Source organism: Schistocerca gregaria, chromosome 2 (assembly GCF_023897955.1).
Source record: "Schistocerca gregaria isolate iqSchGreg1 chromosome 2, iqSchGreg1.2, whole genome shotgun sequence".
Classification (NCBI taxonomy): Eukaryota; Metazoa; Arthropoda; class Insecta; order Orthoptera; family Acrididae; genus Schistocerca; species Schistocerca gregaria.
Window position 1 is genome coordinate 73,019,278 of NC_064921.1, and position 25,306 is coordinate 73,044,583.

Genomic DNA, 25,306 nt, shown 5'->3' on the forward strand with positions numbered 1-25,306 from the left:
GCGGTGTTGGCCGTCGAATGGCGCTAGCTGCGCAGCATTTGTGCACCGCCGCCGCCAGTGTCAGCCAGCTTGCCGTGGCATACGGAGCTCCATCGCAGTCTTTAACACTGGTAGCATGCCGCGACAGCGTGGACGTGAACCGTATGTGCAGTTGACGGACTTTGAGCGAGGGCGTATAGTGTGCATGCGGGTGGCCGGGTGGCCGGGTGGACGTACCGCCGAATTGCTCAACACGTGGGGCGTGAGGTCTCCACAGTACATCGATGTTGTCGCCAGTGGTCGGCGGAAGGTGCACGTGCCCGCCGACCTGGGACCGGACCGCAGCGACGCACGGATGCACGCCAAGACCGTAGGATCCTACGCAGTGCCGTAGGGGACCGCCCCGCCACTTCCCAGCAAATTAGTGACACTGTTGCTCCTGGGGTATCGGCGAGGACCATTCGCAACCGTCTCCATGAAGCTGGGCTACGTCCCGCACACCGTTAGGCCGTCTTGCGCTCACGCCCCAACATCGTGCAGCCCGCCTCCAGTGGTGTCGCGACAGGCGTGAATGGAGGGACGAATGGAGACGTGTCGTCTTCAGCGATGAGAGTCGCTTCTGCCTTGGTGCCAATGATGGTCGTATGCGTGTTTGGCGCCGTGCAGGTGAGCGCCACAATCAGGACTGCATACGACCGAGGCACACAGGGCCAACACCCGGCATCATGGTGTGGGGAGCGATCTCCTACACTGGCCGTACACCTCTGGTGATCGTCGAGGGGACACTGAATAGTGCACGGTACATCCAAACCGTCATCGAACCCATCGTTCTACCATTCCTAGACCGGCAAGGGAACTTGCTGTTCCAACAGGACAATGCACGTCCGCATGTATCCCGTGCCACCCTACGTGCTCTAGAAGGTGTAAGTCAACTACCCTGGCCAGCAAGATCTCCGGATCTGTCCCGCATTGAGCATGTTTGGGACTGGATGATGCGTCGTCTCACGCGGTCTGCACGTCCAGCACGAACGCTGGTCCAACTGAGGCGCCAGGTGGAAATGGCATGGCAAGCCGTTTCACAGGACTACATCCAGCATCTCTACGATCGTCTCCATGGGAGAATAGCAGCCTGCATTGCTGCGAAAGGTGGATATAAACTGTACTAGTGCCGACATTGTGCATGCTCTGTTGCCTGTGTCTATGTGCCTGTGGTTCTGTCAGTGTGATCATGTGATGTATCTGACCCCAGGAATGTGTCAGTAAAGTTTCCCCTTCCTGGGACAATGAATTCACGGTGTTCTTATTTCAAGTTCCAGGAGTGTATTTCACAAAACTGTTCATGGTCACCTAGGCGACACGGAAGCCCATAGGATTACACTGCGGAAAGAAGAATGATCCTACTTCAGTATTTCGGTATGTCCCGCAATTAGTACTGAAAACGTGGCCCAACTAATCACCAAACCAACACACATTATCGAATGGGACTCCACCTGAATCACTTAAATCATGCTTGCGGATGGCTTGAATCGACGGATAATGACTAAAGTTGTGTGCAAGTAAGAAGACAGCTACGTGAAGCATTTTACATACAAACGACGGACCACATTAAGTGACATTGCCATTGTGCGATCTGTCTCTGTCCCACGCCTCATACTTCAGCCATTACCTAGGCAGGTCACTGCCAACGTTGAGGTGAATGCCAAATTGCACCAATGTTTCTTTCTCCCTATAAAAATTTATCATCGTCTTCAAGAATCAGACATTTTCGTCTCACACTTGTTCATGCCATCACTTTAACGGACGTCCAACTGTTTTCTTTTCTGCTGGGTCATATACAGTACTACAGCTTTTTTTACTCTACTATTAGACAAACGCTGGAAATGGTCTCTCTACTTCAGTCTGTATTGTTCAGTTACATTGGAGTTGGCTACTCTCCTTGACCCCCCCCCCCCCCCCCCCCACTCCATGGACCTTGCCGTTGGTGGGGAGGCTTGCGTGCCTCAGCGATACAGATAGCCGCACCGTAGCTGCAACCACAACGGAGGGGTATCTGTTGAGAGGCCAGACAAACGTGTGGTTCCTGAAGAGGGGCAGCAGCCTTTTCAGTAGTTGCAGGGGCAACAGTCTCGATGATTGACTGATCTGGCCTTGCAACATTAACCAAAAAGGTCTTGCTGTTCTGGTACTGCGAACGGCTGAAAGCAAGGGGAAACTACAGCCGTAATATTTCCCGAGGGCATGGAGCTTTACTGTATGATTAAATGATGATGGCGTCCACTTGGGTAAAATATTCCGAAGGTAAAATAGTCCCCCATTCGGATCTCCGGGCGGGGACTACTTAAAGGACGTTGTCATCAGGAGAAAGAAAACTGGCGTTCTACGGATCGGAGCGTGGAATGTCAGATCCCTTAATCGGGCAGGTAGGTTAGAAAATTTAAAAAGAGAAATGGATAGGTTAAAGTTAGCTATAGTGGAAATTAGTGAAATTTGGTGGCGGGAGGAACAAGACTTTTGGTCAGGTGAATACAGGGTTATAAATACAAAATAAAATAGGGGTAATGCAGGAGTAGGTTTCATAATGAATAAAAAAATAGGAGTACGGATAAGCTACTACAAACAGCATAGTGAACGCATTATTGTGGCCAAGATAGACACGAAGTCCACGCCTACTACAGTAGTACAAGTTTATATGCCAACTAGTTCTGCAGATGACGAAGAAATTGATGAAATGTATGATAACATAAAAGAAATTATTCAGTTAGTGAAGGGATACGAAAATTTAATAGTCATGGATGACTGGAATCCAAGAATAGGAAAAGGGAGAGAAGGAAACATAGTAGGTGAATATGGATTGGGGCTAAGAAATAAAAGAGGAAGCCGTCTTGTAGAATTTTGCACAGAGCATAACTTAATCATAGCTCACACTTGGTTTAAGAATCATGTAAGAAGGTTGTATACATGGAAGAACCCTGGAGATACTACAAGGTATCAGATAGATTATATAATGGTAAGACAGAGATTTAGGAACCAGGTTTTAAATTGTAAGACATTTCCAGGGGCAGATGTGGACTCTGACCACAATCTATTGGTTTTGAAGTGTAGATTAAAACTGAAGAAACTGCAAAAAGTTAGGAATTTAAGGAGATGCGACATGGATAAACTGACTAAACCATAGGTTGTACAGAGTTTCAGGGAGAGCATAAGGGAACAACTGACAGGAATGGGGGAAAGAAATACAGTAGAAGAAGAATGGGTAGCGTTGAGAGATGCAGTAGTGAAGGCAGCAGAGGATCGAATAGGTAAAAAGACAAGGGCTGGTAGAAACCTTTGGGTAACGGAAGAAATATTGAATTAATGAAAGGAAAAAATATAAAAATGCAGTAAATGAAGCAGGCAAAAAGGAATACAAACGTCTCAAAAAAGAGATTGACAGGAAGAGCAAAATGGCTAAGCAGGGATGGCTAGAGGACAAATGTAATAATGTAGTGGCTTATCTCACCTACAGGAAAATTAAAGAGACTTCTGGAGAAAGGAGAACGACTTGCATAAATATCAAGATTTTTTATGGAAACCCAGTTCTAAGTAAAGAAGGGAAAGCAGAAAGGTGGAAGGAGTATATACAGGGTCTCTACAAGGGCGATGTTCTTGAGGACAATATTATAGAAATGGAAGAGGATGTAGCTGAAGATGAAATGGACAATATGATATGGCGTGAAGAGTTTGACAGAGCACTGGATGACCTGAGTCGAAACAAGGCCCCCGGATTAGACAACATTTCATTAGAACTGCTGACAGCCTTGGGAGAGCGAGTCCTGACGAATCTCTACCATCTGGTGAGCAAGATGTATGAGACAGGCGAAATACCCTCAGACTTCAAGAAGAATATAATAATCCCAATCCCCAAGAAAGCAGGTGTTGACAGATGTGCAAATTACCGAACTATCAGTTTAATAAGCCACGGCTGCAAAATACTAACGCGAATTCTTTACAGACGAATGGAAAAACTGATAGAAGCCGACGTCGGGGAGGATCAGTTTGGATTCCGTAGAAATGTTGGAACACGTGAGGCAATACTGACCTTACGACTTATCTTAGAAGAAAGATTAAGAAAAGGCAAACCTACGTTTCTAGCATTTGTAGACTTAGAGAAAGCTTTTGACAATGTTGACTGGAATACTCTCTTTCAAATTCTGAAGGTGGCAGGGGTAAAATACAGGGAGCGAAAAGCTACTTACAATTTGTACAGAAAGCAGATGGCAGTTATAAGAGACGAGGGGTATGAAAGGAAAGCAGTGATTGGGAAGGGAGTGAGACAGGGCTGATGTTATTCAATCTGTATATTGAGCAAGCAATAAAGGAAACGAAAGAAACGTTCGGAGTAGGTATTAAAATTCATGGAGAAGAAAAAGAAACTTTGAGGTTCGCCGGTGACATTGTAATTCTATCAGAGACAGCAAAGGACTTGGAAGAGCAGTTGCACGGAATGGACAGTGTCTTGAAAGGAGGATATAAGATGAACATCAACAAAAGCAACATGAGGGTAATGGAATGTAGTCGAATTAAGTCAGGGGATGCTGAGGGAATTAGATTAGGAAATGAGAAACTTAAAGTAGTAAAGGAGTTTTGCTATTTGGGGAGCAAAATAACTGATGATGGTCGAAGTAGAGAGGATATAAAATGTAGACAGGCAACGGCAAGGAAAGCGTTTCTGAAGAAGAGAAATTTGTTAACATCGAGTATAGATTTAAGTGTCAGGAAGTCGTTTCTGAAAGTACTTGTATGGATTGTAGCCATGTATGGAAGTGAAACATGGATGATAAATAGTTTAGACAAGAAGAGAATAGAAGCTTTTGTAATGTGGTGCTACAGAAGATTGCTGAAGATTAGATGGGTAGATCACATAACTAATGAGGAGGTATTGAATATAATTGGAGAGAAGAGGAGCTTGTGGCACAACTTGACTAGAAGAAGGGATCGGTTGGTAGGACATGTCCTGAGACATCGGGCGATCACCGATTTAGTATTAGATGGCAGCGTGGAGGGTAAAAATCGTAGAGGGAGACCAAGAGATGACTACACTAAGCAGATTCAGAAGGATGTAGGCTGCAGTAGGTACTGGGAGATGAAGAAGCTTGCACAGGATAGAGTAGCATGGAGAGCTGCATGAAACCAGTCTCAGGACTGAAGACCACAACACCATGCAACAACTCTCCTTGAAGCACAGACCTACACACATACGCGGTAGAATCACGCTTTTGGCGGGAGCGGCGGACGGTACACTGCTTCCTGCCACAGTGCATCGCCTCACGACCTGTCTTCTTACGTGCGAACCACTACAACAAGGTTTGCAAGGCCGATAGTAAACCAGGCCTGGATTACTTCTTCGCCAGTAGTGGGTCATGCAACACTGTAGATGGTGATTCGTCTGTTGTCCTAAGGACAAACACACAAACACACCCATGCCCGATGGAGGACTCGAACCTCCGCCGGGATCAGCCGCACAGTCCATGACTGCAGCGCCTTAGACCGCTCGGCTAATCCCGCGCGGCAGTTGATCATCCCTGACCGAATGGGCTATGGTTTATTGACGATTTAGAACACTCGTAAGCAAATGCAGTGTGTTTCCCGCATCGCCGCCTCAGAAATGCTATATACGAACAGTTAAAACAAGAAACACGCACAACAAATTCTGCAAAATTCACCCACAGTTGATATAATGTGTAAGAGGCAGGTAAATGAAAACAGTACAGATGGAATAAAGTAAGTAAACTGTTTATCTTTTGAAAGTAATCGCTACAACTATGAATACATCTATCCCACTTTGAAACAAGACTGTCATTGTCTTCATGGAAAAGTGTTTATGGTTGCCCACGGAACCATGATCGTATCCAGGCCGCTACGAATGTTTTTCTTCAGGGCTCCAAAAATATGGAAATCGCATGAGGAGAAATAGAGGACTGTATGGAGGGTGTGTTAGGGCTGGTAAGTGGCCCGTGGTTGCTAACAGAACTTTCGCTGGGAAGCCCTTACGCAGCTTCAATACTGTCCCGATCTCTCCCGATGCGATTTCCAAATTTTTGGAACCCTAAAGTAAGACATTCATGGCCGTTGATTTGCCTCGGACGAAGAGGTGCACTCCTAGGTACTACATCGTTCCGTAGGCAATCGCAAACATTTTCAAATGAAGGCACTGACCGTCTTGTCTCACAGTGGGGTACCTATTAGCTATTATGGCCATTACTTTTGAAATAATAAAAAGTTTATTTACTTTTTCCATTATCTGCTATTCACTTGACTGCCCCTTACAAATATTTTCACTCTCACATTTGGGGTAAATGATAGTGGCATGAGTGGCATCCAGAGCTAGAAATAAAGTAAGTGCCAAATGCAGAACTGCTCATCATATTCGGACTCCGAAAACACGACTAACGCCAGGAAAGAGGGATGTTTAGAAAACGTGCTTGTATCTCTCTTAAATGGATCGCTACAAGTTACAGCAGGGGCTCTCTTATAACACTGGATCAGTCTCGAGTTCCGCCGGTAACAATCAACTGGATGAGTGCGATTCAACTGAAAATACCAAGATAAGGAGAAAACTGTTGATCGGCTAGCATTGAGATGTCTCAACAGTTTCAAAAATGCAGTTACTTTTCAACCTTGCCCCTTTCAGTTCAATACACTTTATCCAGTGATTCTCTAGTGAGACGAATCCGTACCTGCGGTTTTATTCAGCAACGTCTATGAAACATCGCTCTCAAAAAATTCTTTATCAGTGCGGGAATAGTGTATATCGAACGGTACTCAATGTGACGAATAGATATTTCAACAATTCGAATTTGAAGCCTTACGTTTCTCACTGCCAAAGCGTTTTTCTGGGCAGGTCCATTGTCCCGATGAAAGAACATTTACTTACATGCAGTCACAAGCTTTATTCCTACTCCCCAACCTTTACTCTCCTTCCGTTTTTCCTTCTTCGATGTACGTATCCAACAGTAGGGAAGAAACCGTACCCCCTTCTTCATCTCTCTCTTGCCCTTCCAGTCTTCCTCATTAACATCAAATGACATTAGAATGCTACATACCTTCGAGAGAATCTGCGAACGAGGGAGATGGACAAGAAGATACAATCTTGAGCTGTACATTGTATATAAAGATACGTCTTTTCAGAGGATTGTGAAACCAGCCAATCTGAGAAGGGCACGGATGAGTGATACAGATGTTGCTAAACGGATATCAGCTGGAAATGCAGTCAGGTGGATAGATGACATTATGGAGGACCTGTAGAAAATGTACAACATGAGATGGAATGTTCGAGCGCTGGATCGTGATAGCTGGTGGAGAATTATTGAAGACGACAAAGTTTACAATGAACTGCAGGGCCACAGAAGCATTTTGATGATAGTAGACTTATTTTCGCCAGAAATGTCCTCTTTGCCTGTGCTAGTCTGGTTTCTATGTCCTTGCTTCTTCTGCCATACGTTTATTTTGCTTCCATGGTGGCAGAACTTTTTTACTTCGCCATACTTATCAACATAATAAAAACAAAATTTCATTTATAATGACGCCATCTCCATGCCAGGCGGGAATCGTGTCCTTGTATTTGCTGGCATAAGAGCAGAGTAGAATGAACAAAGGGGGGCAGCACTTAACAGAGCTGTTCTGCGACCGTCTCGCTTGGCACACGACGGCGCTTTTAAAATCGGAAACGCCTTCACACGCGCAGCGAGCAATAGCCGTCCCGCACGCTTCTGGCAGCCAGAATGACTGGATACCTGACACCTCTTAGGGAAGCGCTCTTGCGACAGCGCGGCAGAGTTTATATTACCGTGAAAGCTTAAACACTGTACAAGCAACAGATTCATTGATCTGATAATTGTCGCAGTGTTTGTTTTCGCAACTGTCTTGCGATCTTCTGCATTTACACACATACTTCGCAGACTATTGTACAATGTATGGCGCAGTGTACATGGTACCAATATTATCATTTTCTTTCCTATTCCATTCACGTATTGGGCGATGGAGAAATAACTGCCTGTATGTCTTGGTGCGTGCTCTAATGTCTCAGCCGGCCGAAGTGGCCGAGCGGTTCTAGGCGCTACAGTCTGGAACCGCGCGACCGCTACGGTAGCAGGTTCGAATCCTGCCTCGGGCATGGATGTGTGTGATGTCCTTAGGTTAGTTAGGTTTAAGTAGTAGTTCTAAGTTCTAGGGGACTGATGACCTCAGAAGTTAAGTCCCATAGTGCTCAGAGCCATTTGAACCATTTTTTCTAATGTCTCACATCTTACTCTGGTGGACCCTACGTGCGATTTGCGATAGTGGCAGCGTAATGGTCGCACAGTTTCTTCGAATGCCCAACGCGGTTTCACGAGATGTACCGCTCATAAATTTCAATAAACGAAGACAAAAAAACTGCATTTTACAATTCTACGAGATGTATTCCGAAAGTAAGGTTCAAATGACTCTAAGCACTATGCGACTTAATATCTGAGGTCATCAGTCCCCTAGACTTAGAATTACTTAAGCCTAACTAACTTAAGGACATAACACACATCCATGGCAGAGGCAGGATTCGAACCTGCGACCGTAGCACCCGCTTGGTTCCGGACTGAAGCGCCTAGAACCGCTCGGCCACAGTGCCCGGTCTGGTAGGTCTCGAAATGGAAACCACTGTGAAAATCAAAAGTGTTTTGTTTGCAATAGTTAGCCAGACCAAGGTCTCTACAAAGTCGCCGCTCCGTCTGAGACATCTGTTGTAGCGTTGTACCAACTTTCCAATACCCTCGTCATAGGAGTTAGTCGCCTGTCCTTTTCGCCGACTCTCTACGCTGATTCGTCGTCTGTGCCAAAACGTAGACTTCGTAGCCAGCGCTTCATGTCAGCAGAGATGAAAATCAGAGGGAGTCAAGTCCGGGCAGTATGGAGGGCTGTCAAACACTTCCTATCGAAAAGACTGCAGGGCCCCTGCAAAGTGCGGCTGAGAACTTCCCCTAACAGTTATGTTGTGCGGGCAGCATCAAATTAGGCGAAATCTCTCACTGGCACTCATACTTGGCGGGGGACACTGCATTTTTACGGGTTCACTGTGCGCTCAGAAATGAAAAGACAGACGTGACGCGGTCAAAACGGGCATACTAGAGACACAGTCCAACACACCTATGCAAAGCTATATGGGATTTTCACTGTGGTTTCCATTTCTCGACCGATCTGACTTTACTTTCGGAATACGCCTCGCATTTCTAGTATCTGTTCGTTCGGTCACGTCCGAATGAACAGACACCACACATATAATTCTAATATCCAAGTCTTGATGGCGCTATTTGATATCTTCGGTGTGGATGGACCCTAGGCGCGACCTCTTACGGGAATCGTGCGAGATGATGCGAGAAATGAGGAATATGGACGGCAGTAGTGTGCGACAAGTTGGGAATTTGGGCTGGACGTGAAGCGTGCACAGATAGCCGAAGCAAGTGAAGGTGGCCGCTCGCGTAAGGCGGGGAATCCGGGTTCGAGTCCCGGTCAGGAACAAATTTTCACTCGTCGCAACTGAATTATTTCAATGTGGATGACGTCGGTATTTCTCTTTCAACCGGTATAACTTCATTTCTCTAAAAATATAATTATAAACGCTTACACACATATAGTTGACTACAAAAAGAAAAATTATATTTCATTTTTATCAAAGTATCCTTCCTTGGATTTAATGACTGCATCACAAACTAGAACCACGCGATCAATAAGTTTTCGTTGGTATTGCGAGCCTATATGATTTCTCACATCCTTAAAGACATTCCAGTTACAGAGATGTTCCCTTCTTGTTATGTGAACTATCCCGATACGTCTGTCCGTACGTCTATTCAAGCCAGCATCAGTCAGTCTCCTGTTTACTGTTGCAACAGATATGTGTTTCTTGTTCATTTCTACCAATTATGCGCGAATTTGTGCTGCTTGAACATGTTTCTTGTACTAGAAATTCTGATGAATTTGTCACCACCTTTAGTTGTTTTAAAAGGTTGTGGTAGGTCGCTACTTCTTGTGAAGGATATTTCGCACTGCCTCTATAGAAGCGCCACATTGTTTCGCAGTTTGTTGCTTACATAAACATGCTTGTCTGAGTGTTAAAATTGCAGCGCGTTTGTCTATGGATATCTACACTCTTGCAACCATAATAACAATGTGCACACTGCCAAGTATTGTTAACGAACTGAAGTCCAGTAACCATATACACTGAAGAAAAGAAAAAAAAAAAAAAAAAAAAACTGGTACACCTGCGTAATATCGTTCAGTAAATTGAGTGCTGCACCCCAGGATTTGCTTCTATTGAAACCTCTGTCCCAGTTTATTAGGTTCTGCGGCATCCTTATTTCGACAAACTCCTTAACTACGACCGAGCGAGGTGGCGCAGTGGTTGGCCCACTGGATTCGCATTCGGGAGGACGACGGTTCAATCCCGCGTCCGGCCATCCTGATTTAGGTTTTCCGTGATTTCCCTAAATCGCTCCAGGCAAACGCCGGGATGGTTCTTTTGAAAGGGCACGGCCGACTTCCTTGCCCGTCCTTCCCTAATCCGACGAGACCGATGACATCGCTGTTTGGTCTCTTCCCCCAAACATTCCAATCCAATCCTTATCTATGCTGTCCCAGAGAATTTGCGTCTCATGATTATATTCGAAGCACTGCTTCGCTGTTCTTTTCAGGCATGTCCATGACATTCCTTGCATCAACCCTCGACTGTTCGAATGAGTCTGTCTCAAGTAAGAAACGCCACATTAGCATGGAATGCGTACACTTTCGTCTCAGATTGTCTTTATCATTACAAACAGCCATCCCCACCCGTCACAAAGAAATGCGCTGATGAAGACAAGGAGAACCTAACCAAAACCTACGAATAGTGCTCCAAACCAATAGGGTCAGAGCGTCAAATCGAGCGGGTGTTGCAGACAGAATGAAGAATGACTGAGAAAGAGAAGCTGAGAATTGCTTATCTACGTCGCTGATCCAACATCTAAAGGAGAGTAGGAGATATGAGAAAGCAGGTGGCAAATATAATTTACGAAGTCCCTTTCCATTGAATGATACGACATAAGTTACGCCTAAATCAAAAGTGAGTCCCTTACATACGATCCAGTCACATTAATGTCCGACGTCAACGTGCAATAACCACTCACAGACGGTATGTGGCAGCACTAACGGTGGAGGGTACAGAAAGCGTGTCGGGAACATGCAAAAAAAACAGCCAGTCGCTGTCGTAATGCGGAAATGCAGCGATTTATCTGACGTACAAAAGGGCAGGGCTACTGGCTTTCAGGCCAGAGGTGGAAGCACTTCCGAAATAGTTAAGTTTGGAAACTGTTCGCTTGCCGCTAGCGTTGAAGCATACAGTGAATGGCAAAACGTCGCTATCGAAAACCGGCGACGATGTAACTGTCGTGCACCAAGGGCTTTATGCTCCATCGGACGGACGGCCGTTGGCGTGTACGGTATTGAAACAATAGTCGAAAGGGTCCATGTCGGACAAGGGAGCGTTATACGAGGGGCGTTTGAAAAGTCCTTGCAAAGTCCGAGAGATGGCACTATCGGCGCGTATAGAGGTCATGTTTATTTAGTAGCATCTTTGGAAAGAACGCATACCAAGTGTCAGCCATATTGACTATTTCTTTGTGTTTGGCATTCGTGTGAATCAAGGAAGTCGAGTGATTGTCAAAAAATGGATAAAAAAGAATTTCGCGCGGTGATTAAACATTACTTTATGAAAGGCAAAACGCCTCAGGAGACTATAGAGAAGCTTGATAAATATTACGGTGACTCTGCACCTTCGATTAGAACATTCAAAGTTTTCGAAGTGGGTATAAGGCCACAAGTGATGATGAACGTTCTGGAAACCCCCCTGTGGAGGTTACGCCTCCAGATATCACTGATAAAATCCATGGGATGGTGATGGATAACAGAAGAGTTAAGGTTCGTGAGATTGCTAGTGCCGTAGGCATCTCGAATGAACAGGTACATAATATTTTGCATTAACATTTGGACATCAGAAAGCTATCCGTAAAATGGGTCCCGAGATTGCTCACGCTTGACCAAAAACGGAATTGTGTGAAGTGTTGCAAGGATGGTCTGCAGCTGTTCAGGAAGAATCCGCAGGACTTTAAGCGTCGTTTCGTCACTGTGGATAAAACATGGATACATTACTATAGTCGTGAGACCAAAGAATAATCTAAACAATGGTTTACCAAGGGAGAATCTGCACCAAAAAAGGCGAAGACCATTCCTTCAGCCGGAAATGTTATGGCGACTGTCTTTTGGGATTCGCAAGTGATAATCCTCATCGACTATCTGGAAAAGAGTAAAACTATTACAGGTGCATATTATTCATCGTTATTCGACCGTTTTAAAACCGAGCTGCAAGGAAAACGACTAGACCGCAAAAAAGTCCTTTTGCATCACGATAATGCACCAGCACAGACCTCAGCAGTTGTGGTCGCAAAATTAATGGAAATAGGATTCCAACTCGTTTCACATCACCCCTATTCTCCAGACTTGGCTCCCTCGGACTACTGTTTGTTCCCCAATTTGAAGAAATGGCTGGTGGGACAGAGAGGAGGTGATTGCAGCAACTAATAGTTATTTTGGAAACTTAGACAATTCCTATTATTCGGAAAGGATCCACACATTAGAACAGCGTTGGACGAAGTGTTCACATGTGTGTAAATTCCTAAGGGACCAAACTGCTTAGGTCATCGGTCCCTAGATTTACACATTGCTTAAACTAACTAACTTATGCTAAGAACAACACACACACACACACACACACGTCCGAGGGAGGACTCGAAACTCCCATGAGAGGGGCCGCGCAGGGACGAAGTGTGTAAGTCTAAAAGGAGATTACGTCGTTAAATATAAAAGGTTTACCCCAAACACGTAAGTAGTTTCTATATTTGCATGGACTCTTCACACTCCCCTCATACTTTGGGGAATGTTTTCGTGGTATTCCCTGGATGATCTGGTCATTTTGGAAGACAGAATGGATCAACACAATTATACATCTATCCTTGGGGACCATGTCCAACCCTACATGCATTTTGTTTTTACTCGGCACGATGACATCTACCAGCTACACAATCCAACATGTCGCATAGCTCGCAGTGTACGTGCACGGCAGGATGCGTTTACTGTACTCCCATGGCCATAAAACTCTTCGGGATTATAGCCAATCGAGAATCTGTGGGACCACTTCGATCGGGCTGGTCAGGCCATGGATCCTCAGCCAAGAAACTTAGCGCAACTGGGCAAGGCACTGGAGCCAACATGGCTCCACATTCCTGTCTGTGCCTTCCAGAACCTCACTGACTCTTCCTGCACGTCTCGCAGTGGAGTGCCCTGCAAAAGGTGCTTAGTCAGAATGAAATGATAATTAAACCGGGACCCTTAGCTGCCGACAGTTTTTGCTGATATACACCAATGGGGACAGCTGAAAATGGTTGCCCCGGCCGGGACTTGAACCCGGGATCTCATGCTTGCATAGCAGACGCTCTATCCACCTGAGCCACCGAGGGCACAGAGGATAATGCAAGTGCAGGGACTTATCCCTTGCACGCTTCCCGTGAGACCCAGATTCCCAACTCTCCACAATCTACATCTGTAGCGTTCGTAATAGATATTTGCCCATTCACTCATATGGTTACTCAGACTTTTAGCAGGTGGGCACATTGATATGACTAGACCGTGTATAATTATGAGGAAACTAATGACAAACACGCTGCTGCTTATGTGTGAGGTAGCGTGCCGTCTTACCGAGCGGTTCTAACTTACATGACACGTGCAAACTTATGCGACCTCATTCGCTCGTAGCACCTGTTACTTTATGAGCACTAGCTGTATAACAGCTCGGAATTTGGAAAACGAAGAAAATTTCTACGGATTGAATATTTCGACGTAATTAAATACGCATGACGCTTAATGTCACCCATGGGCTAGAAAATTACACGGTATGCAAAGAAAAAGTCTGTAACCAGACACTATAACAGGGACGGCCTACTTGCTTTTTAAGTTATCTCAACACTCTAGCGGAAGCTAAACATAAGTAATGTTGTACTCACATGTTACAAAAAATGTATATAGCGCTACTACAAATGATTCATTTGTTTTCAAAGGTATATACTTTATGAAGTTTTACACGTACAAACGTGATTGACGCATGAACAGAACTTACCCAGATTGCATTTTGAACACTACAAATGCTGAATGAGTGCCTCTCTGGTAGCATGGCACACATCAAAGCGCTAGTCAAGTACGTTCCATAACTTACGTAGCAACATCCTTCCATGGTCGTCACGGAGATCATCCAGTGTTCTTGGCAGTGGGGTAAGTAAATATCGTCCTTAACGTATCTCGGAAGACATAAGTCACAAGGCGACTGGAGAAGGTGGCAAGGGAACTGACTCACATCATTTTCACCACTACGTCCAATCCGGCGTTGAGGAAGTTCGTCGTTTAGGTAACGACGAACGTCAATACTCCAATGAGGGGATACCCCATTGTGTTGGAAGATGAAATTCTTGAGTCAATAGTCAGATGTGTAAACAACCAGAACTGCAACATATCAAGGTGAGAGGTACTCGTCACAGTCTGCTTACAGAAGAAAAACGGCGCACAGGAAACATTAAACTTCGGCGAATCTCGTTCATGCGCCATAATTTCATGAAGAATTTCTGTGTCTTACGGTCTTACATAGTGGCGATTAACTTTTCCAGATAAATAGAAGGTTGCTTTGTAGCTGAGTTTCAGCTTAAAGGTGAAATGTTACCCTAAGTGCTTCGTGCAATATGACGCAATACTCAATTCTGGTTTTAATCGTTGCGCGAGCTGCAGGCCGTACAGTGTGAAATGCAACCGCCGTCACAAAATCTTCCACACAACTTTTTTGCGGTATTCCAACTGAGTAGCTTGCGTACGAAACTTTCCATCACCCTATCCACGGCTGCACCTGGCACGCTTGATCGACCGGTCTTCTGTTTAAGCATAAATTGTTGGTACCAACGCACAATGTTCTGATCACACTGCGGTTCTTTACCGTAATTCCTTCTGAATGCACTGCTGCACTGTTATGACAGATAAACATCTAGCATATTCCAACACAAAAAAACTCTTCTTACTTTGTCGCCATTCTGTCAAGGCGACGCTAACCGGTGGGCACAATGCAGACTCGGCAAGTTTACGGTTCTCTTCATGCATAATCAATGTTTGCACATGTAATACTTAGGAAAATACAGAAATCTGAAAATGAATGGATCGTTTATAGTAGCCCTGTTTTCACTACTGTTGTTGTTGTTGTTGTTGTTGTTGTGGTGGTGGTGGTGGTGGTGGTGGTGGTGGTTGTTGTTTTAGTCCCAAGACTGGATTCATGCAGCTCTCCCGTCAAGTCTATCCTGTGGCAGCCTCTTCATCTCTGCGTAACTACTGCATCCTACATCCTCTGGACCTGCTTACGTTATTCAAACTTTGGTCTCACTCTACAATTTTTACGTGCCGCACTTCTATCCAACATCAAACTGGGGAATCCTTGATACCTTAGGGTAACTCCTATCAACTACCCCCTATTTTAGTTAGGTTGTGCCATACTCTTCTTTCCACCCCATTCCGAAACAGTACCCCTTCATTAGTTATCTGAACTGTTTGTACGCAATTGCGCCATGTCATACCAGGTCGAGTTCCGCTGATCATCAGAATAAATTAGGCGTTTTATTCGTGCTATCTTGTTGGCGGAGCTTGAATCATAAGTGCCTACAAATCACGGTTTCGACAACGTCCGGAAAAAAAAGGATAGAAGCGAAGGTGCTTCACATAGTCAGAATACGGTTGTAATTGCTACAAGGAATTCGCCGTCGTCCGCACAACAACGGCGCACTTTGCTACTGAGAGCCTCTCACGCACCAATAAGAAAGCCACCCACATTCGTAGAGGAGGATTAAAATTAGCGGCTACCGCAGGAGAATGCAATGACAAGACTGGCACTGCTGCCAGGGAAGCGTCGCGCCGAAACATGGTCACGCTGCGACACTGAAAACAGATCGACGCGCAGGTCGCCGAAGTGGCGTCAAATCGAAAGACCTGCACCAGGCGAACGGTCTACCCAACGGGAGGCCCTAGCCACACGACATTTCATTTCAAACTGAAAACAGAATAAACTAAAACTGGGCCACGACACGACCCACAGGTATTTCAGACAACCGCTACACTTTTATTTCCTCCTCCATTCGCTGCTTCCTCTTTTCAGCAGTTCTCGTCATTTCTATGTATGAAGAACATCCCATCTCACTGATCGTATTTTTAAAATAAGTGTTCTCGGTCGTCCCCTTGTTTTCTTCCCTATCTTGCCTTAGAATGTGTTTAGTAAGCGAATGTGATGCCTAAGTTCCAATGAGTTCTGCTTTTCTTTTGTTTACAACTTTCAGTACTTCTTTCTTCTCCCCTATTTATTGTAGAAGCCCGTCATTGGTTGTTCTGTCAGTCCAGCCAGTTTTTGTATTTCTCCTTCAGAACCACATTTCCGCAGCTTCGAGGTAAGTTTTCTAGAGCTTTGCTGAAACCCACGTTTCATACCTCACGACATTCCATCCCAACGTCTTTTCTTAGCGAGGAAGTTGGTGTGTTTGTTCGGCAGGTTCTTCTCTTGGTCTCCTTTGGATATCTATTTTTTCATCCACAGTGCAAGTGAGACGATGAAATTCGCTTATTTCCTCGAGCTGTTCACCACCCATTCTATCACTACGTTCACATGCGACATATCTTCCGAAGGACGAAAACCGAATTTGGAAAACCGTTTTTCGCTGTCGTGTTCACATGTTAAGGCCTGAAGCGGATTCGGTAGCCCCGTTACATATGGCGTCTGGAAAGCAGCTGTTCTAGTTTCCGATTATGTCAGCACAATTGCTGTTTCTCTTCACTTAATCGTTAGTACAGCTTCATGCTCAGTCTAATATTTCTGCGGCTTCTTCGCTGCACGGTAAGTCAATCCGTTGTGCGTTAACATGGAAGTGAAAATAGATGGCTGAAACGGAAAACCGACAACAGAATCGATTTTGAAGAGTTTACATGCACCATGTTTACATGGGCTCACAAAGCCGGATTTCGTAAACCGATATCCCAATACCGCGTTTGGTTGGTCCTAAAACCACGCCAAAACCGATTCTGGAGATCCGCTTCTTGCGGGTGGTTGTCCACTTTCACAATCGATATTGTCTACCATGTAAACGTACACCCCGTTTTTGAAACGTGTTTGGGCTGTCAGGTTACGACTTCTTCTAAAAAATTCCGCTAATATAGACGAAGTGACTTTTTGCACAGCGAAGGAGAAGTATAAATATTATACTCAGCATGAAGCTGTCTGCTTCTAATATTTAACAAAAGAGACATCTCGATTGTGCCGCCTAAATCACGAACTAGAACATTTGATTTCCAGACTCCAGAGTTGACTGGGCTAGAAAATCCGCTTCAGGCCGTAACACGTAAACGCGACAGCGAAAACAGGTTTCCGAAATTATGTTTTCGTCTTCTGGAAGATGTGTCACATGTAAACGTATTGATGAGCACTCAGATGCGGTATTGGGAAATCTGTTTACGAAATCCTGTTTTGGGAGCCCCATGTAAATGGGATGAATATCACCTCCACCCCCTTTTTTGTTTATAATAATGACGTGTCTTCTTGCTATTTTTTTTTAGTTTTTTATCTCTTGATTTAAGTCCTTACTTAATTCTTTCTCTGGGTCTGCCACTATTGCAATGTCATTGGCAAATCTGATGCAGTGTTTTATCTGTTTCCGTATCTTGCGTAAATGTACAGGGTGATTCAAAAAAGAACAACACATTTTAGTTGTTTATTACAGACTAACTATGAAAGATAGGAACAAATTGCGCTTGTCACTGGATAGAGGAATGTTAACAGGAGCACCATGCATTGCGCGTTTCATTCCACACACGAATTAACATGTCCCTGTTTACTGAATCGGCAGCTTCAACAATTTGACTTTTCAGCTCTTGAAGAGTAGCTGATAGGAAAAAGACTGTCTTTTACTTACCCCCACGGAAAAAAAAATCGCAATGTGTATGGTCTGGTGACCTGGGAGATCAAAAGCAATCAACAATATCTTCTTGTTCACCTCTTCCAATCCAATGCCGCACCTTAAAGTGAAAGCGAGGCTGGGCAACACTTCTTCGTAAACATTAAACCACTGGAATCTTCGTGAATTTGAGGAAACAACCAGTTTTTGCAGCATGTCCAGGTATGATACTTCTAAGTTTCCTCCGCAAAAAAGAAATGTCTATGAACTTTGCTAACAATTACGGCACAAAAAAAACATTCAGTTTCGACGATGATACCAGGATTTTGTGACTCCCAAATTCTTACACTACAGCGGTTTACTTCATCCGACAGATGAAACGTCGGTTCGTTCGGAAAGATGCATACTTCGTAAAAAGTGTCCTCTTCCGTATCCTGGGGAACTGAAATTAAAAGTTCGTTCTTTATGGTGGCCGGAAAGCAACTGCTGCAGTAACTGCAACTTTTAGGGCTTTATACCGACGCGTCGTCTCAGAACACGCCCCATAAATGTTTGAGCAAGTTGAAGTTCCTGGTCTGACCTCGAACTCGTTTTACCAATTTAGTCGCTGAAGTTAGTTATTTGGCGTCAAGAAATGGAGCCATGGGAAAAATGGGGAGTGGCGAAACAATTTTGCGACACGACTTGTCTCAGGGATTGACAGCACATTAATGAAATACTAAGTGTTCGGAGAAAGCTCCGCATCAGATCATCGTACCTCATTTGATACTTAAAAAGTTTCAGTAGTGCATAAAACAGAAGACGAGTCGTAACGTTAAAGGAATATTACGCAGTCCTGCAATTCGCCACATTAAAAATCGGTATCTTTTTTTACCGCCCAAAAATTTGACAGAAGAGAAGCTTTCACATCATGTCTCTTGAGAGTTCCTTGCTGATTTAAAATTGGGCATCTGACCCGAACCATGCATGATCGCTAAATCATCTAAAAGAAAGTTCAAATGGCTCTGAGCACTATGCGACTTAACATCTGAGGTCATCAGTCCCCTAGAACTTAGAACTACTTAAACCTTACTAACCTAAGAACCTCACACACATCTATCCCCGAGGCAGGATTCGAACCTGCGACCGTAGCAGTCGCGCGGTTCCAGACTGAAGCGCCTAGAACCGACCGCTCGGCAACACCGGCCGGCCATCTCCAGAACACGGTCAAAAACCGAGCCCAGACAGCACATGTCAGTCCACCTATGATAGGATAAAACCTATGAGCACAAAACATTGTAGAATGAACGTAATGTAAATTAAACACAGCTTGCGGTGACGTTAGTGCATAAAAGAGAAGAAAACCACCATCGTTATAATCCACAGGAGACAAAGGAATTACACACAACCCTTGGGAGTCGTCAACCTACTAAAATATACTGGTATGCGTCAAATAGAACTACACCAAGTTCTGTTGGACTCCAACGGTAGATGGATTTATTTATTTATTTAAGACGAGCCCGCAGAGTTAGAATCCTTTGGGAGAGGAGGTGACAGTATATTATTTTTTTTTTTTTTTGTGCTGTGGGTATAAATATAATCCACGATGAAGGCATAAAAGGTGCACTAAGTAGCGAATTTGACTGCTGTCACAGGAGGTGAACAATAAAGGGATTACTTTAGGGGCAGCTATGAGGTTTAGTGGAGTACGTCACATTTTACATTGAAGAGCTCTGTTTGTGGTTTATCAAACTGGCAGACTTTCTGGGACAAACATAGGCAATTTGACTGTGGTACTGATCCTCCTCTTCTATAAATAAGTTGGAAGTGACCAGAACCGACAGGCGTTTAGGTGGCACCGACTAGCAGACCAGTGGTCGGATTTGAAATCTTCTGACCACTGTCTCATAAAAAAAGGGCTTAACTCACTGGTGGAGAAACAGAGAGTAAATAACGTCGCGTCGCTGGTTAAAGAGGTGATGGCCCCTATAAAAACTATTATACAACGGACTAAAGAAGAGTAATCAGATACGTTCATGATATGTTACCGCTGCCGTTGGGTGTGCCTCTGGACTACGAGAAATAGCAGCAGCGAATGTCTTTCGATGATGCAGAAATATTAACATTTCACCAGTTGATACACGTCGTAAGGTAACGTTAGATGGGTGGCGACCTATATATATATATATATAAAAAATTACGCCTATGGCATGTAACACCCAAATCGTCGAATTACAAGGCATACCCCACACTGGTGGCCACATTAACTAATGAATAAATTACGCCGGCACGTGTGGCTGAGCGGTTCTAGGCTCTTCAGTCTAGTACCGCGCGACCTCTACGGTCGCAGGTTCGAATAATGCCTCGGGCATGGATGTGTGTGATGTCCTTAGGTTGGTTAGGTTTAAGTGGTTCTAAGTTCTAGGGGACTGATGACCCCAGATGTTGAGTCCCATAGTGCTCAGAGCCATTTGAACCCTTTTTGAATAAATTACGTGAAATCTTGTCAGACTTGAATTTTCTCTGTGTAAGTAATATTCAGTGTTTTCAAGTTTACGACCCTAATTACACATCAGTACCTCTTTAAAAAGTATGTTGTCAATAAAAGTCAACAATAATTAACGAAATTTGTATTAATTTTCTTGGTCATAAAGTAAACTTGCATTGACCATCACACACTTACCGAAACAGTCTGAAGTTTACTAGGAAACTGGAAAGGGATCTTTAATACATGATTGAACAGCGTTTTATCTTATAAACAACGCAGTTATACTTAGGTTCTAACTTTTATACAAATTTTTTATAATACTATCTACAAGTGTAACTTCTATTCATCCTCATTGAAAAGGGACGATGACAAGGGAGCTTACAAAAATTTAACTGCTTGCACTTAATAAGGGCATATGTTGCAATACGGTAATTTTCTGGCGTCGTATTACACTAGATATGCATTCAGAATGAATGGCTTGCACAAGGCAAAGGAATACGGAGCGAAACACAGTCACGTTCTTCGTTCAAAGGCGAAGCCTGTTTCGATGTTCATTGAGCGGCCCTTAGGCGGTTAATATTACTGCTCAACAATTCCGGATATGCAGTAATACTGAAAGTGTGGAAGCTAGCTTGAGAGGTTGTTCAGTAATACTGGGTGTATGAACAACTTTTGAAATATTTTGCTTGACGTGAGAGCTGTTGTGCCGTCTATGGGTAGTATTGATGATAATCTTCACAGTAGCTTTGAAGTGCTTTTTAGGAGTAGTCTCCAGTCTTCTGCGGTTTCACTGTTGTTTATCTATAAAAATGAGTTCACAATAAGAAGGAAGTTCATTTATATTAGAGTGCGTCGAAATGTACAAATCAGTGTCAGCATTACGGCATGTTAGAGCAGATAAATATGAAAAGTGGAAAATTAGGAAATATTATGAGTTTTTTGTCATTAAATACAGATGGCAATAAGAGACAAAATCGAAGTAAACGTTTGTTTTTTGACTTGTTGCACATGCACAAGGACCATTTAACTTTGGAGACGAGAAATAAACATTAGTATATCTTCTTTCTAAGTACACTATCAATGCCAAAATGTTATGATAACGATTTGCCTTGTCACTCAAAATGCCAAGTTTTCGTGAACGATTGATTGACGCTTCTTATACCAACTTTTCAGTCACCTTTTTTTTCTTTTGCTTGCACTAATGTACAGTAATCACCACATCAACAGCTCCTTCACCGTTCAATAGTTCGAGCCAGGCTTAATATTCCGCGCTAATAGCGTACACTTTTATTGAGCAGTCTAAGGAGAATTTCAATAATGTTACGCTACATAATAATACAATAATACTGACCGTCTAGGGGTTGCTTTAGGATAAGAGATATTTCCTTCTGGTGTGTTGATTAAATTATTTTTCATTTTACAACAACGAAGTTCAGTTGATTCTTGAAAATATTATGGAAAGTATATTTCTTATAACTGGTAGAGAAACATAGGTTTCTTGGGTAATTTGTGCATGTCTCATATTTGGCCGAATAACTTCTAACACAGATGTGTTAAGAGTAACTGTAAATTTTACGTTTCTGCCGTAATCGCGAATCACAAAAGCGTAAAAAAAATTTTCGGTGTCATCAACAATTTATGTACTTTTTCCTAGCTGAACATCCAAATTGTGATTTTTGGTTAAATTAGTAACACTTGCTGCTAGGTAAATTCCACGCACTCTGTGCGCACGGTGACGGATGGAAGAAGAGACCGTAAAAGAAAATGCCTTTACCGTCGCTGCCACCGAGCCGAGTGTCAACTTTGTTTGCAGTATTGTCCGAACTTCAGAGAGACGTTGGATCCATAATTGTGAGAGAATCATTTCATGTTTGTTGTCTTTCAGCATTTAACAACTAAATGGTTCTGAGCACTATGGAACTTAACATTTGAGGCCATCAGTTCCCTAGAACTCAGAACTACTGGAACCTAACTAACCTAAGGGCATCACACATATCCATGCCCGAGGCAGGATTCTAACCTGCGACCGTAGCGGTCGCGCGGTTCCAGACTGTATCTCCTAGAACCGTTCGGTTTTATTTTTTTCTCCTAGAACTCGTACCTTTGGTTACGGGTTGCTATGGTATCATTGAAACTGTCGTAAACGCAATCATCAATTCTCTAAAAATGACGTGGGGCTAAGTTGCTCCCAGCGAACATTAAAAATGAATCACTGCAGTAATAGAGATAATTAATACAAATATTTGAACACGACATTAATAACGAGTAAAGAATGCGGGCCTGCTCAGCAGAGACACGCAACAATGTTGTCGCACGTCGCAGGCAGTTGGCGCGAGACGTTGGCCGCTGTCTAAAAATGAAATTGGCTGGCGTTCTAAAGTACACCGATCGGCTACTGCAGGTAACTGCGCCTTTTCCACGTGTCGTTTTACATTCTAGAGACGGCAATCTGCGGGCAAAACGTACACAACTTGGAATCACCAACGTCCGTATACAGTAAAAAAAGCAAATGAAATTACATTGTCTTAACCAAAGCCCGAAAATGTCCCGTTTGTTTCGGTACAATACGCGTCAGTCGAAACCACGCACTACGTAGTCATTGGCGTATACGTAATGAGGGGGGAGGGGCCGGGAGGGAGGACAATGGGGTACTGTAATCCTGAGATCAAGGATTCTCATGGAGTTTTGCAAGTTCTTTCTCATGGTTCTGCTAAACCTTTCATTTAGTCAGTTCTACAGAATTTAGTTCTTGTGGCCTGCAACGTCTCTAAACAGACCAACTAATTCAGATACAAAAAAAAAATGACAATTTTAGAATCGTGCGCCGTGCCGCCGCACGCTCCCCGTTCCTGCATACAGTACAGATCGTATACTTTGGTAAGAAAAGAGCATGGCGGTGAAAGATTGGGGGGGGGGGGGGGGGGGTGTTACCTTAGTTCTTAGAATATAATGAGTATTTATGCAGGAGAGACACGCGACGTGGTGACTGCTCTTAGTGTTTTAGTCCACATAACCGCTTTACATGTAACGTTGACAGTTTTATTTCAGGATGGACGATGAACACCATCAGAAGTGACTAATTACAGGAAGATGTTATTGTACAGTTGACCAAATTTAGATAAAGTTAACCCATACGCACGGTGCCACAGGAAGCATATTAGTTCATTTAGTCCTTTTTCTTTTTAGGGCGAATAAATAAATTAGTCTTATATTACACACTACATAATTTCACATAGGTTATCAGATATGCAAACCTGAAATACATTATCACGAAAACGTTACACAAAAGTTAGTACAACTCGATCATTGCACGAAATAAATACACGGAACAAAAATTCAAATTACGATAACATCGACACATCACGTCACTTTGGATAAAAAGAATTGTGTGATCTAATTCGGGTAAAAATTGTTTACTGGTTGCAGCATACATGTCTAGCTGTGAATTTGCCCCGATTTCCGTAAATGTAACTAAAAAAAAAACCAAAAAAAGCAAGGTACTTTGCTATTGGCGCTTTCTGTGAAAAGTACTTTTCATCGCTTTCGATGAAAATCGAAGTTTTAACTTCTGGTAAACCTTCCACATGGACCGAGTAGACTATAACAGTTATTTGTCTTCTGTTCTTGACGCAAGTTAATGATTTCGAATGCCTTATTGTTATAGGAACATTCCGCTTTCGGATAGTAGGACAAGGTTTCGATCAGCGCTAACGCAAAGATATTTAGAGATTACACTATTTTAGTATCAAGTGAACATAAAGTCGTCTGCACCGCTTTCTCAACGATAAAAATATTAATACTTCGTTGCCTGAACATAAATAGCGACCAAGTTCATCCTTTCTCGCTTGTGCATTTTGTCGTAATAGACTGTGATAATAGTTATTACATACATTTTAATGTAACAAGAAGGCCCACAATGTGCTAGACACACCTCAAAATACAACCATAAAGACGTTGCCAAACACAATTAGATATTCGACCTTATTTAATATATATATTCTGTTTGTAACAATAGAAATGGAACATTGAATACATTTATCAACTATGGTGTACAGACACACAGTTATAGCTATAAATACGAAATACGCCTAGTTCAGTGCAGTTGTATGGCAGTACTTACATAACGTATTTATTTTCCGGGGTTTTAAGCTGGCAGTTTCCTCGAGTTATGTTGAAACAATTCACCAAACTGGTCAAGGTCCAAGTAACGTAGCTCGAATACAAACTTATACTATCTTAATTACACTGACACTGGGTATGTTTGATGCACTTGGTACGGTAATGGCACTTCTTGCCAATAACTAGGGGTACAAAACGCGATTTTCACGAAAACTTATTTTTTTTTGTTAAAGACTTAAGTAAAGGGAACTCGGAAACATTCCATTCTGAAGAGAAAGCCTATTTGCTTTCTCTCGAAGTAAATTATACTTATGAACCTAAACGCGATTCGCTCAATTTCGTTTCTAATCGGGCTAACTACGTTACTGTTCCTGACGGGGATCTAAATGGAACTCACGAGTGCTACGCTCAAATCTGCGGAGGCTGCCAGCTACGCTCCTGCGTAGTTTCTCTGTTTCCCACGTAGATGGCAGGAACATCTCAGCGTTAGCTTACGGCGTGGAAGCCTTATTATACGAAACGGTTTTATACAATACATAAATGTAACTTTGTATAGTTAAAAGTAGTTGATACAGTCAGCATAAATAAATGTTTCTTATATCTAAGACAAGTTTGTGGCTGCTGTGATGGATGACCATTTCCTTACAATCCCCACCCCTTCTTTTTTCTCCCGCACAAAGCTTAG

The 25,306-nt window shown here is 43.4% G+C and overlaps 1 protein-coding gene and 1 non-coding gene across 10 annotated transcripts in view; both read right to left on the minus strand.

The window, feature by feature from the left end:
• The window catches only part of LOC126336343 (trichohyalin), a 415,368-nt gene extending 390,335 nt beyond the window's left edge, over positions 1-25,033 (minus strand). For all 9 annotated transcript variants that reach the window (XM_049999914.1, XM_049999913.1, XM_049999908.1 and 6 more), the window contains exon 1: positions 24,623-25,033. The gene's annotated coding sequence lies outside the window, so the exon portion shown is untranslated. The remainder of the gene's footprint in view (positions 1-24,622) is intronic.
• Positions 13,459-13,533, minus strand: Trnaa-ugc (transfer RNA alanine (anticodon UGC)). The gene has a single exon. It is a non-coding gene; the product is annotated as a tRNA-Ala (tRNA).
• Positions 25,034-25,306: the final 273 nt, after the last annotated feature.